The following is a 15,285-nucleotide window of genomic DNA, read 5'->3' as shown; positions in this document are numbered from 1 at the left end:
TAAATATCTCACTTACATTGAAACCCCTATTAGAACCTCTGTAAATCAGTTCAGACTTAATGATATAACAAAAAATTATCATATTTTGTTAAATTTATTTCACAGTCAATCAGTGAAATCTTACTACCTGTCTCTAGTTCATCTAACATAAAATTAACAAATCACCAAGTGTTTTATATACAAATTATTTTGTAAATATATGTGTGCACATAGCTGGTCCAGAAAACAAAAGAGAACAATGAGTTAGCTAATGAAAACACAAAATGGAATAACAAAGAGCAGACAGTACTTGACAACCGTAAGAACAGCTTGTACAAGAAATAATCAATAGAATATTGGATTTTCTTTCTCAGAGACAATTGTTAACATTTACAAGTCAGCACGATGGATTACAGCCGTAAACCTAATTTGCCTGCAAGATCTTTCACAACTTAAGATACAGTAAAACTGACTCAGTTTGCTTGGAGTACCTGAACAAAATTTATTTATTTATTTATTTATTTATTTATTTATTTATTTATTTATTTATTTATTTATTTTATATCCCGTCTATCTGGTCTTACGACCACTCTAAAATGTCTAAGTTAATTTCAGTTTTGAATCAAGCCATATTGTAAAGAAACCCAACACTTAAAAATGAAAAATGGTTGTGAAAAGAGCAATCAGGAGGAGCTTTTCAATACAACAGGGACAGGGGAGGAAAAGGACAATGTATTCTGTTATATGCTCACATCTAGCTCAAAAATGCTTGCCACTGATGCTGCAGTTTTATGAGTATTTTTTCATGGTTCTGTGCATACTTCCCTGGAATCTAATATTCCCAATGGAAGCTGTTCAGGAGGCAGAAGATTTCCCCAGTCCCCCACCATCCTGCAGATAACCAACATCATGTACAACTCCATCATGGGGAAGATACATTTAGATTTGCTGTGATTTGCATTTTTTTCAAATCAGGTTTCCTCAGGTGACTTTCATCCAGTTGTCTAACATTCTGCAGGAATTAGCAGGGACAGGGGCAGAGAGCTTGTTTGCAAACCAGAAACTGACTCAGACAAGGTGCTAATGGACAATGTCCACCTCTTTTTTATTTATTTACTTTTCGTGAACTGACCTATCAATACAGAGATCCAGTGCTGCCTTGAAAGCCCCCCTTTAAAGCAAACATTCTATTTCCAGACAAAAGGTACTCGATTTGGGGTAGATATCCCCACAAACATCCTGTTGCCTTTGTATCAGGTAATCACACTGGGCAGAAAGTGGACAAATGCAATGTCAACCTGATCGGAGCATATTTAAACTACTCCTGGAAGGTGAACAAAAAAAGATAATTACTTGCTTTTTAATTTTAAAAAAATTATTTATTTTTTCCAAACAAATACAACAATACAAAATACTAAAAATCTTAAACACAGTGCACCCCCCATACCCACGAGCCCCTTTGGAGCAATACTTTTATTACGAACCTCCTTTCCAAAATTGTATTAATTGTTGCTTAGAGGCTTTCCCCTTTCCTTTCACTAGTACAAATTCAATAAATCTACCTGAAATAGAATACCCGAAATAACATTTATTTTTTTATTTATTTAATTTATATCCCACCCATCTAGACTGAAGTCTACTCTGGGTAGCTTATTTAAACTTATTTCCTCTGTTTTCATCTTAAGTTCAGTAGTCAGTTTGTCATTTAGTGCAGTGTCCCATACTTCATTATGCCAATCTTCTAATTTAATATCATGTTTGTCTTTCCAGTATCTAGCTATTAATAATATAGCCCTTGTCATAAAATTAGAAATCAATTCCTTTGAGCAATAATCAAGTTCTATCTTATCAAAAGTGGGCAGAGGCAATTTTAGAGTTAAATTCAATATCCTTTCCAAATATATCACCTTTCCTTAAAAATCAATTTCCAAAATTTTTGAATCAATTTACACTCCCACCACATATGATAATACTTGCCAATTTCTTTGTCACATTTCCAACGGGCCTTAGAATACTCTGAATTTATTATGTTCAATTTCACCGGAGTCATGTACCACCTTAAACTAATTTTTAAAAAATTCTCCTTTATTCTTATCAACATTAATCTTAAAACTCTCATCTTCCAAATTCTTTATCCAATCCTCTGTTCAAATTTCTGTCTTCAAATCATATTCCCAAATTGATTTCAAACCTTCTATATCAATCTCATTTTCCTCCTGAACCAAAATTAGGTTAGAAATTCTACTCACTACTCCCCTCCTCAAAGCATCCTTCTGCATATCTTCATGTGATGATAGAAATTGTTCATACTTAGTGCATTCTCTACATTTGCCATTAGTCCTCAAACATTCATTAGTCCATCTGTCTAATTGGATATAATTGTACAGTACCATGATAATTTATTAGTTTGAAGTTTAATTATAATCTGATTCTCATTTTAATCATCCAATCCTTCAATCTGGCAACTTTTTTTATCCTTAAATAAATCAATTAAGCCCTTCAAATTTGCTGGGACATTTTCTATTTCAGTCATTAGTTTTAGTGGAGAAGTAAAGGGACAAAACTTCTTTTTCTATCTGTTCCACAGATTTAACATGTTTCTTAAAAAGGAGTTATTCACCTGATTTATTATATTTCTTTTTACTATATTAAGCAAATATTTTTCAATATTCCCTTGTATTTCTGAAGATTCCATATCCCATCAAATTAATCTTCCTTCGTTATATATAATATATCCAATAAATCTTAGTTGATTCGCTATATAATAATATTTTTTTTACATTAGGAATACCTAACCACCATTTCTTTTAGTCTTATACCAATAACTTTTATTTATTTTTGATTTTTTTATCTTGATTACAAAATCCATTAATTAATTCCTACCAATACTTAAAATCATCTTCTTCTAATTCTATTGGGAGCATCCTAAATAAAAAAGTTATTTTTGATAGTATTGGTAGTATTTTCATTTTAACCATAGCAATTCTCCCAAACCACGAAAGTTTCTATTTAGAGTACTCCAGCAATTTATCTTTAATATTGCTTTTTAATTTACTAAAATGTTGTTCCTTTAATTTTTGATCCACTTGAACTAGATCTACACCCAAATATTTAATATAATTGCACACTTTAAAACCATATTTATTTACACACTTTTCTTTTTCATATTTATTGTGATTAAAAACCATTACTTTTGTTTTTTTGCCAATTAATAGTTAATCCTGTTATTTCCCCAAATTTTTCTAAATGAGTTTTGATTCTATCCATACTTTCTAATGGGTTTTTAATTCTTAGTAATGAATAATCAGCAAATAAATTAATCTTAATTGTATCATTTTCCCCCTTCATGGATTGCTGCCTTGTTATAGTGAAGGGGCTTGAGTAATTCAGAGAAGCTATGGGCTATGCCGTGCAGGGCCACCCAAGATGGACAGTAGAGAGTTCTGATTAACTAGCTAGCAAGTACAGTATATGCTCAAAATCCTACAAGTAGGCTTCAGCAGTATGTGGATCGAGAACTCCCAGAAGTACAAGCTGGATTTCAAGGGGGCCGAGGAACTAGAGACCAAATTGCTAACATGCACTGGATTATGGAGAAGGCCAGAGAGTTCCAGAAAAACATTTACTTCTTCATGGACTATGCAAAAGCCTTTGACTGTGTGGACCACAGCAAACTATGGCAAGTCCTTAAAGAAATGGGAGTGCCTGACCACCTTATCCATCTCCTGAGAAATCTATATGTGGGACAGGAAGCAACAGTTAGAACTGGATATGGAACAACTGATTGGTTCAAAATCGGGAAAGGAGTACAACAAGGCTGTATATTGTCTCCCTACTTATTTAACTTATATGCAGAATACATCATGCGGAATGCTGGACTGGAGGAACCCCAAGCCGGAATTAAGATTGCAGGAAGAAATATCAACAACCTCCGATATGCAGATGATACCACTCTGATGGCAGAAAGTGAGGAGGACTTAAAGAACCTCTTAATGAGGGTGAAAGAGGAGAGTGCAAAAAATGGTCTGAAGCTCAACATCAAAAAAACTAAGATCATGGCCACTGGTCCCATCACCTACTGGCAAATAGAAGGGGAAGATATGGAGGCAGTGACAGATTTTACCTTCTTGGGCTCCATGATCACTGCAGATGGTGACAGCAGCCATGAAATTAAAAGACGCCTGTTTCTGGGGAGGAAAGCGAGACAAACCTAGACAGCATCTTAAAAAGCAGAGACATCACCTTGCTGACAAAGGTCCGCATAGTCAAAGCTATGGTTTTTCCAGTAGTGATGTATGGAAGCGAGAGCTGGACCATAAAGAAGGCTGACCACCAAAGAATTGATGCTTTTGAACTGTGGTGCTGGAGGAGACTCTTGAGTCCCCTGGACTGCAAGGAGAACAAACCTATCCATTTTGATGGAAATCAAATATCCTTCAGATCATAATTTTTAACTTCTTGCTCAATATTGTATTTCTTTGGAAAACATCATTCCAATCAGAAAAAGTTTTATTATTTATCTTATCCATAATCATATTAATCTCCTGCCATAATAACATAGCCTTTCTTTACCTTCTCCATCTCTTTAACAACAGTGTCATAAAAATCTCCATGTTTAATATTAGGTGCATAAACATTAACCAAAGTATATTCTTCCAAACTCATTTTACCCTGTATTATTATAAAACTACCATTACTATCTTTTGCTACCTGTTTCACTGTAAATTCACAATTTTTTAGAAATTATAATTGCCACACCTCTAGATTTTGTTGTTCCAAAGTTTTTTTCCATAGATGTCTATATTGTGCATATTAAGTTCATTAACTCCATCTTGTAATTGATGAGTCTCTTGCAGAAAGACAATGTCCACCCTATTTTTCTTCAAAAATGCTTCTATTCTTCTTCTTTTCACTATTGATCACAGGCCTTCCACATTTAAAGTAGCCAATCTTATTCTTTTACCCCTGTTCAAAGTCTTTCCTAGCAGGCCTCCTAACAGGCAACCCATCCCCCCAAGGAAAAAAAAACACTAAAAATTAAGATCAACATATCCCAAACATACAATTCTCTACCCCTGACAACCCAGTGAACATTTATCTTCTTTCCCACCCCACCATATCCCCCCAATCATATCTACTAGTGGGGGCAAAATGTGGGGAAGACGCCACCACACTCCGGCGGAACTGCAACCAGAACCTCACTTCTGCTCTTTTCATCGAAATTTTGCATTTCTTCTTAATATTTTAAAAAACTGAAGCCCCCTTCTCTACCCTCCCTCTCCCTTGTAATTATAATTAAACTAACAATTAGTATAGTTAGTACTAAAGAATAGAAAGAAAGAAAAAGGATTTAGGAAGGGGAAGACAAGAGGTAATCCATCTTCCAGGCATTCAGCAGTCTGATTCCTTGCTTAAATGGGAAAAATCCACAATAGGCTTCTTTACGTTAGGCTTTATTCAAATGTATCTGGCCATTAGAGGGAGCCAGAAACCATAATATTTATACTGCTCAATATTATAATAGTGTTCACTATAATCTGCATTTTTCAGCATCTGCAGGATGGCTTGGAACTGATCCCCTGCAGATATATGAGATCTATTGTATTTTCTCCTGTGAAGGTATCCAACAGAGTGGTTTCGGTATTTTTCCTGCTGTCTAGAAGGCGTATGGCTAGTCCCTTATAACCAGTTTATTGTTCCTTCCATTTGTTTGTTTGTATTCACTGATGGCATGATTTTTATCTGTTTTAGTTTTTGGCTTTGTATAGAGTTTAGTACTATGGCATTTGTAACAGGAAGTTGATTTCTATATCAGAGCTAGCTGGTCAATTTTCCTGGCTATTTTGCTTATTTAGTTGTCTGTAAAAAAAGTTTTTAAATCTTCCAAAAGCAAAGATTCAGCTGGGAAAGATCCCCAAGAATTAGGAAGATCTCTATGAGCAGTTTTCCAATGTGCGAGGATTCCTTGTGTCCAGTGTAGAAGCAAAACCCAGTAAGGTCTGCTGTCTGTCAAGATGAATTGTGATTAATTCCAATCAATTGGAGTAGAACATTTGCTCCATCTAGATAAGCCATCAAAGCCATTCGTAGATTTCTGTGCCTCCCAATTCAATAAACTGGGCTGCATGCACAGAAAACTGTAGCCAGAAACCTATTGTTGTTCATGTAAATTTTGTTTCACTTGGCATGACTAATTGCAGTTAATTGACAAGGTGCTGTCTACAAAGGGTTCATCACCTTTGCCCATCAGAAAAACTTTCCTTAGCAAGCTGACCCTTACAAGGAGGGGAAGAGGTGAGGACTGGCCGTAATGGGGCACACTTCCTAGAGAGGACTTCCTGATCATATTCACACAGGCAACACATTTTTCCTTCTAGTCTTGGAACTCAGAAGCTAGAATCGTACTGGTATTTGCATAAGGCTTGTGTAACCTGCTGCAACTAATTATAGTTAATTGACAAAGTGCCAGGATGACTCTCAGTTGCACAATCACGTACATGATTAGGGGACTAAGACACACCCCAGTACCAATTAGCTTCTGAATTCAGGGAGGTCTGGGAAAAATTATCATGGTGTTCGACTTCTGAACCAAAAACATTCATAGGCCAAATGCTCTTGTTCAGTAATTTACTAACATGATTTGTTGAATTGATTGCTAGCTAGTAGGTTGGGTAACTTGATGATGATGATGATGATGATGATGATGATGAAGATGATGATGAAGAAGAAGAAGAAGAACAATATAGAGGGGGGAAACAAAATCTAGAGCAACGGTTACAAAGCAAGTAGCGAACCAGTGTGTTAGTGGGGATTTGGGGCACTGTAATCTAAGCCGGGCTCTGAATTGATGTCCCTTTTGGAAGAGGATTTTGAGCTCAGGGATCTTTGTTTTTTTAAAGCTTTGCCAAGGTTCTTTGGCAGAGTTTTAATATCTAATTATATCAGTAAGTCTGAAAGAAGTCAGAATGCTGGAGTTGCTCAATTAGGATGAACATTGTTGTCCTCCAGGAGAAGGTGCCTCTACTTCAGTAGGGGACAGAAAATCATTACAAATGGTTAATGCCTTAGTTGGTCTGAGTAGAACTCTCTAGGGATATATAAAACTGTTTATTTGAGAATACTGGCAATAGATAGAGCCAGAGACATTTTTATCATTTTTGTTTCCATGGATACCATTGCCCTGCATAAGCCTCCCCTAAGATGTATGTCAAAGTTAAACCACATTGCTTAAAGCTATATAAACTGTAAGGTAGTGAGATAACATAACACTTTGGTACAAGGAGGTCACTCACCCAATTTACCAACAAAAGTACTTTAGTACTAATCATACCCCTAGTCTGCAGGATGAATTCATTTTCTAGTTCTGTTTTGTAGGAAATTTGGCCCCAGATTCAAAATTCAACAGGTTCAGTTTGTGCATCCACTCATTCAATGCAATGCTGTAAATTGTCTCATTTAGCATAAGGCCCAAGAATCCATGCTGTTACTCATGCTGGTTCCATCTAGCTGAATAAAAATACACATCGGTATTACTTTATATATTTTTATCTCAGCTGCAGCACATGCCAGGTATATAATTTTAGACCTTTAAAAACATTCAATCAGAGAATCATAGAAAAGTGAAGTTGAAAGAGACCTGCAAGGCCATCAAGTCCAACACCCTGCTCAATGCAGGAAAACAATCAAAGCATATCTGCCAGGTTATTATCTAAGTTTTTCTTGAATGCCTCCCGTGTTGGAGCATTCACCACCTCTTGAGGTAATTGGTTGCACTGTTGTATTGCTCTAACAGTTAGGAAGTTTTTCCTGATATTCAACCAAAATCCGGCTTCCTTTAACTTGAGCCCATTGTTGCATGTCTTGCACTCTGGGATGATCAAGAACAGATCCTGCCCCTCCTCTGTATGACAGCCTTTTGGATATTTGAAAAGTGCTATCATATCGCCCTCCATCTTCTTTTCTCAAGGCTAAACATGCCCAATTCTTTCAGCCTTTCCTTATCAGGCTTGGTTTCCAGGCCCTGATGTTCCACTTTTACTCCCCAGTACGTCATACATTATACATCAGGTTTTTGTGACACTTCAGAAATGAATCCAAATATAATGAAACCTTGCATATCAGAAGAAAACACTATGCTCATTGATCTCACAAAGATTTTTCTAATCTTCTCTCTTTACCTACAGGTTAGACCATAGTTGTTGGAATGGCTAAGCAGCACAGAGCTCTTGGCATTTCCCAAAAATATGGGTAGCAGCAAGCCACACAAGTTGCATCACATGTCTTTCTTGTTACTTCTGTGCTTGGAGAGCACACAACATGATCCCACACTGCTTTGTAGCATGGGAACTTTGTGTTAAAGTACAAAACTCCTCAGTGGTCACTTTGCAAAAAAGGTAGAAGCGGCAGTCCTTCAAACAGCAAGTAGCAAGTGCAAATGCTAACCACTATCAAATCTCTAACAACTTGCTATAGCTAATTACAGCAAACTGATGAAGTGCTGGGATGCAATCAGGCATATGACCAGTACACAACTTACCTGTGCCCCGGTACCCTGTCAAATAAGTGCAGTTAGGTGCAGCACGTTATGCAGACTTTAGATGAACATTGTTGAGATTCCAGTCATTACATCCCTACCATGAAATAGGGATGAAAAATTCTCCACACTTTAAGGGGGAGGAGATTGTTTTTCTGTATGGGGAAATAGTAGTTTCAGGAAAATGCTAGGAAAAAAATGCAGTGTATGTGGAGGGGGGGGCTAACAGATTCAAGGTTACTTTTGTTCCTTTAGAAAGTGAAATTAATTATGTATTATAATTGGTTTTCAAATTATATTATTTTGGTATATTGGTTTGAAAGCAGAGTTTATTCAGAAAATAGATACCTTAAGTTTATTTTTAAAGTTACAAATAAGACTATTACCTCCTGAAGAAGTTCAACCAATTTTTAGTTTCGCCAGTTCATGAGAAGCATGCCATGACTTAAGTTGAACGCAGAGGAACTCATTAGTCTTACATTAAACCAAAGGCCATTGCTACGGCTGAAATCCTGTTGCTTTGCCATGCATGTGGAAGGTAAATACTGTAGTTCAACTTTCACTGAATCCCAGCTGGCAATGAGGAGTTGGCACCAAGCCAATGGGAGAGCACACCCCTAAGAATCCAAGTGGTGACTGATTAATTGCCTGCAAGAACCCTTCCATGTGCATGATCTCAACAGGATTTCAGCCTATGTATGCTGAACTTCATGGTGTTAAGCAGATGCAGAAAATGCTGTTTCACAAAAAAAAAAGAGATCAGAAAAAAGGGTTGAGAGATTAAAGCCTCCTTAAATACTAATTCCGATGAATAATTTATCTGATTTTATGAGCTATCACTATGTCACGTTCCCGGGGGTTACAACAGCCGAAGTCTGATAAACTAGTCCAGGGTCACGGATACCAAGAATGCAAATCCAATGTCCATAAATCAACTCACAGAATGAAGTCCAGTGTCAAAGTCCAGAGTCCAATACACAGCGTAGTCCACGGGCAGAGTTCAGAGTCAGGAACACGGTTCAAGAAGCATGGATGCAAGCCAAGGTTTTGACTCTTTGCTTCCACAGAATTTATGGCTTCACTGGGAGCTGTTTTATAGTAAAACAGCTCCTTGAGCTGCTGGAAAGCTTTCTATCCTGCTAATACTCAGGACTAGATGAACGTAGGTTTCTGTGGACAGCCTTTGAGCGATCCTCTGATCTTCTTGTCCTAAGTCTTTCCCGAAGCCTGGCCCGAAGCTTGTCTGCTGTGGAAGGAGAATCTGGAGGCGGTTCAGGTGTTTCTAATCTCTCAGCATTCTCTTCAGCCTCAGTTAACCCTTCTGGTTCCAGGTCTTTGGATGCACTCATGACACACTATTACCTGTTTCTGCTTTTTCTGATCTTCATACTTATAATGTACATCATCATATGCCGTCAAGTCAATTCTGTCTTATGGCAACTCTTTAGGGGCTTTCCAGGTAGAGAATAGAAGTGGTTTATTTTTCCCTTCATCTGGGGACATCCTGGGACTGCGCAGCTTGTCCAAGGCCTTACAGTCTGGGTCTACGCACAGGAGGCCCAGTGGGGAATTGAAAGCCCAGCCTCTCGCTCCATAGCCAAATATCTAAAGCACTGAGCTTTCCAGCTAGCCAGTATAATGTTCATGGAATGAGAAAATGAAGGTTTTCATTTTCAAAAGGAGTATTTTTTAAAAAATTATTATTATACCTGTCTATGTGTTGCCTGAATATAATATTTCTAAACCTAGGTCAACTTCTTTATGTTGCAAAAAGAACATTAATAATTAAGCCTTTATAGCACAACAGGATGCTTGATAAGTGTAAAGCTATGGCTGAAATCCTGTTGCTTAGTGTAGTAAACGGGACTAAAGTAAGTCCATTGAATCAATAAGATTTGGTGAAACAAACCCTTTGTAAATTGCATTGATTCAAGTAGACCTATTCTAGTGCAACTAGCTACACTAAGCAACAGAATATCAACCAATGTCACTGCTGAATATTAATAATATGTGTTTTTGCTTTACCAAATATTTTGAATGAAAGAAACCCAAGCTGCTCCGTTTGAACTGTGTGGAACGACCATCCTGTTGCCCTCCAGATCTTTCGCAGTCAGGAAGACCTGGGACTTGCCCTGCTTGTGTTAGAGCTGCCAACTTTTAAGCCAGCTTCTGTAGCTGTACTCCTTAACAGCGGCATGATCTGTAGACATTAGCAGGGATAGTGAAATAGCTCAGGCTTTGTGGTTTCGTTTTATTTCTTCTTAAAAACCAATCGGCAACCCCCACCTTTCTCATTTTGGTCAACTGGTTTCTAATCCCTTCGAAGTTTATCAGCACTCTTTTAGAAATGTTACATGAATAAATAAGTTTTCCCCGGGGAAAGAAGACTTGCCAGACATCTCCGTAGTGTGAAGCACTTCCAGAGGGGAAACAGCATTCCTACGTTTTGTTATATAAGCATTGAGTGAAGGAGTTTAACATCAGATCAAAGGCCTGGATATTCATACTGAACCAGCTGAATAATTAAATTACGTTTCCTATGTATCTTATTAAGTGATTCCTTTCAAGGTTAGTTATGTCTGAGTCCTTTTTTTTTGAAACAGTAACTTTCCTTTTTTGTCTTTTTACATATTTCATAGCTAGCGATGTGAAAACTCCTTTATAATGTGAGCAAAAACAGCACAGTTTATAAGTCATTCTTTCTCAACTTGATGCCCTCTTGGATGTGTAGCAGGGCAAGTCCCAGGTCTTCCTTACTGCAAAAGATATGGAGGACAACAGGATGGTCGTTCTAAAGTTGGCACAGCTTAACAACATTGTCTGAGCATAAATAATGGCAAACTCTGAAAAGGAAGAACTTCCTGTCCATTTTACCTTGGGAACAGTGTGGTACCTGGCAAACAGCCTCTGCCACTTTGCTTTGCCCTCAGGAATGGTGAAGTTATAGTGCCTCATTACATCTGGATCTCTCACTGACAGTTCTTGCTTCCCCATTAGTGGAGCACAACTATAACAGTCCATCTCCCATGACATTCCCCCTGAGTCAAACATTTGGAACAAACAAATAAAAACTAGGAATGGCTTGGAAATAAGACCGGGCTTCTCATGGCCTCTCTTGCTCTCGAATTGCAAACACATTCAGTTTGCCCAGTGCCATTATTTATGCTCAGACAATGTTGTTAAGCTGTGCCAACTTTAAACTGAATGTAAACTCTTTGGCCATTCTCTCTGACTTAAGAGCTTATAAAATTGTGCAGATATTTCTACCACAAAAGCCCTATATAGGCGTTCTCTTTCCATGTACAATAAGCACTGGAGGAAGAGAGGGTGAGTTTCTGATGAGGAAAACTCTCTTTACTCCCAAAAGATCCAGAGTATATTTGAAGGTATGCAAGAGAATAGTGAGAGGTTGGGTGGTTCTGGGAGCTGAAGTCCCCAAAGAGTGGCTTTCCCAGGCCTTCAATCAGGATCTCAGACTATGCCAAGAAACGATGTCAAGAAATCTTACCTCCCAGTAACATCTAGCAGTCAGTCTTTGCTACTGGGAGGTAAGGATGTCCCTATTGGGGACTCAGGACAAGGAGGAGATGTCTTCTCGCCTGATTGTTAATTGCCTGAATAGACACACCCAAAGAGGACTTTACCACAGTGTGCTTGCTGCCAGTGCTAATGTAGCAGTTAGGAGAAAATCTGTGACTCTTACTAAAAAGAAATAATAGCTGTACTCAAATGAAATAATTGCCTGAGGCTTGCTAAAACCTTAAGCCATGGCAGCTTATTAGTCACTTATTATAATTACTGGACTCTTTGAACTGCAAAAATAGATGCCAGAATGAGATGACTTTCAGGATAAGTACAGCAAAAATCCATAATTTAACTGCAGTGTTTCTGACAGATCTGTCATATGAAGGAACCTTAGCACGGAACAGGCCACTGAGGTATCAGATAGGCAGTTTGGAATTTGTCCACTCCAGTACTTGAATGTACTTCCAAAGAGGAAGTGCAATTTAAGAATATAAGAAGGGCCAGGATGGATCACACCTAAGGCTGGTCCAGCTCAGCATTCTTTTCACTCTGTGGTCCACAAATGTTCTATAGAAGGTACACGAGAAGAACAGGACAACTGCACCTCCTACTTTTTGGCCCAAGCAACTGATATACAGAAGCAGAGCACCTTTGATACTGGAGGCAATATCAGAATGAAGGCAGTTATGTTAATCCATAAGAGGGAAATAAAATTCATCATCCACATGAAGAAAATGCCTTTGTTATGACCAGCTATGAACCAACAATAGTGTGCAAGGGTTTTAATGAGCTTAGAACTCTTCATGCATGGTGTGGTTCCAAACCTTGGGTTCTCAGATGTCCTTGGACTACAGCTTGTAGAAATCCTGGGCAGCACTGCTAGTGGTGAAGGCTTCTGGGAGTTTTAATCCAAGGTTGAGAAACTACTGATCCTAGAGTTAAATAAAATAATGGGAGGGGGAGAAGCATCCAGAAATTTGCCAGATGGTGGAGTAAACAGTAGCATTAGTCAGATATGCTTTGAAATATGTGGAGCCCACATACATGTAGAAGGGAGCATGCTAGCTGCACCCCCTCTGTTGTTTTTGTAACCACAGGAAGGTGTGTCTCTGAAGACAGGATACATGCTCCATGACAGACAGAATCCCAGGTTTTTGTTTGGCTGGGTTTTGAGATGTATGTGTGTGTGTCTCATTCTGAGAGATTACCCTGGTACAGGAGCCTCCCCCACCTCAGTCACATTTCTGTAGTTAAAAAAAGAGCAGAGATGTGTTGAGGCTTGTGTGTGTGTGTGTGTGTGTGTGTGTGTGTGTGTGTGTGTGTGTGTGTGTGTGTGTGTGTGTGTGTGTGTGTGTGTGTGTGTGTGTGTGTGTGTGTGTGTGTGTGTGTGTGTGTGTGTGTGTGTGTACACACTCCTCAGCTGGGGCATGCAAGTGGCCAGTGATGGTGGTGGGGGGGAAAAGATCAGAGGTGGTAAACTCAGACAGCAGAGAGATGTGCCTTAACTGCTAGTAATTGCCACCTGACATAAATGGCTTGATTTGGCTAATGGCTAGATAGCCCTGGCTTCACATCCAAGTTCTTCAGAAAATGTTGGACAGATACTATCTGAACTCTGTAATGTCTTTGCAACGAGGACTCTTCCAGGAGAAGAAGAAAATCTATTTGGATCAGATTGTCAATCTTCCCTCCCAGAAATATCAGCTCAGGCATCGGTTCCTGTCATATATCTTCTGTAGTGCAGACATATGAAAAGGATCCCTGTAGGTTTTCTGCAGCCAGAATTTAAAGGAATAGTTATCCTCTTTTAACTTCATTGTCGGCCAATGATCCAACTGCCTTCATGGCTGGTTTCCAGTTTGTAAAGTGTTCATTTTTTTTTACTTATTGGTCCTGATGCTCCCGAAAGTCTAGTTTCTAACCCTAAATGTCCACTTGGTTCCTTTTCATTTGTCTCATTCAGGCAAGGCTTCCAACTTCTGAAAGATACATTGTTTAATCTAAGAGCTTCAGATTGTTCATTGACTGTGTGAGGCTGTCTTGGACTTTACATTTGTAAATAACATGCCACGTTTCACTATAAGGATGAGACGTTGATGAGCATTAGCTGGCAGTATCTGGAAACAATGATACAATATGCCTTTTATGGGAGACAGACAAGAGGCAGAGATTATTTTATTTTTCTAAAGCTATGATCTTCCAAACAATAGCACAAAATAAATAATCGTTGCATCAGTTCTAATTACACACCAGACGTTATTAATGGGGATTATATGGAGTCTCTGATAATAAAGGCAAATGTTGTAGATAATATTCATGAATATAATTAAAACCTGTTGAGCATATTTAGATTAAAATCTCCCACAGCAGCCTCATGCAAAGATGTCAGTGCATCTACATTTCCATGTGCAGAACAAGGTAGGTATTTACCTTCTCTGGTCTCACTGTGTGTTTCAATAGGAACAAAAACCTCATAGAACTATTGATCCCATTTAAAAATTATCCTTCTTTTATTCCCTCAAAATCTTTTTGAAATATTAAATTAAAAGATATTAAATTAAATTAAAACATTAAGAAGACAAAAATCATCACTACAGAAGAATTACACATATTTAATGTTGACAATGAAGAAATATAAGTAGATTTTGTGATTATTCTCGTTCATTCAGGTGAAGTTACAGTATCTGGAAGTTGAGTCATGGCAACTGGACTTCTTTCCTGCTAGGTTTAACCTTAAGCTGAAAGTCACACTGAAGAAGCTACTTGGGTGAGTAATGTTTCAACCGAACAAGGAAGAAGTCCAGTTGCCATGACTCAGCTTCCAGATAGTTCAAGATTTTGTTGCAATAAAGACATTGGTTCAGCTATCAATCCAAATGGAGACTGCGATCTAGAAATCGCAACAATACTGAGACTATGAAGGGCAACAATGACAGAATTAGAAATGATTGTGTACAGCTATGTCACTGGAGATCAAGACCAAGATCATCCATACTCTTGTATTTCCAGTCATCAGGTATGGTTGTGAAAGCTGAGCAGTAATGAAAGCTGGCAGGAAAAAATTGATTTATTTTAAATGTAGTGCTGTGGGAGAGCTTTGCAGATACCCTGGACTTTCACAAAGACCAACAAGTAGATCCTAGATTAAATCAAGCCTGAACGATCTCCAGAGACAAAATACTGTAGATGAATCTGAGGCTGTCTGACTTTGGGCACATCACGAGAAGCCAGAGGAAAAGAGGAAGACA

The sequence above is a fragment of the Pogona vitticeps genome, chromosome 1 (assembly GCF_051106095.1).
Source record: "Pogona vitticeps strain Pit_001003342236 chromosome 1, PviZW2.1, whole genome shotgun sequence".
In the NCBI taxonomy this organism is placed as follows: domain Eukaryota; kingdom Metazoa; phylum Chordata; class Lepidosauria; order Squamata; family Agamidae; genus Pogona; species Pogona vitticeps.
This window is presented reverse-complemented; position numbering follows the sequence as displayed.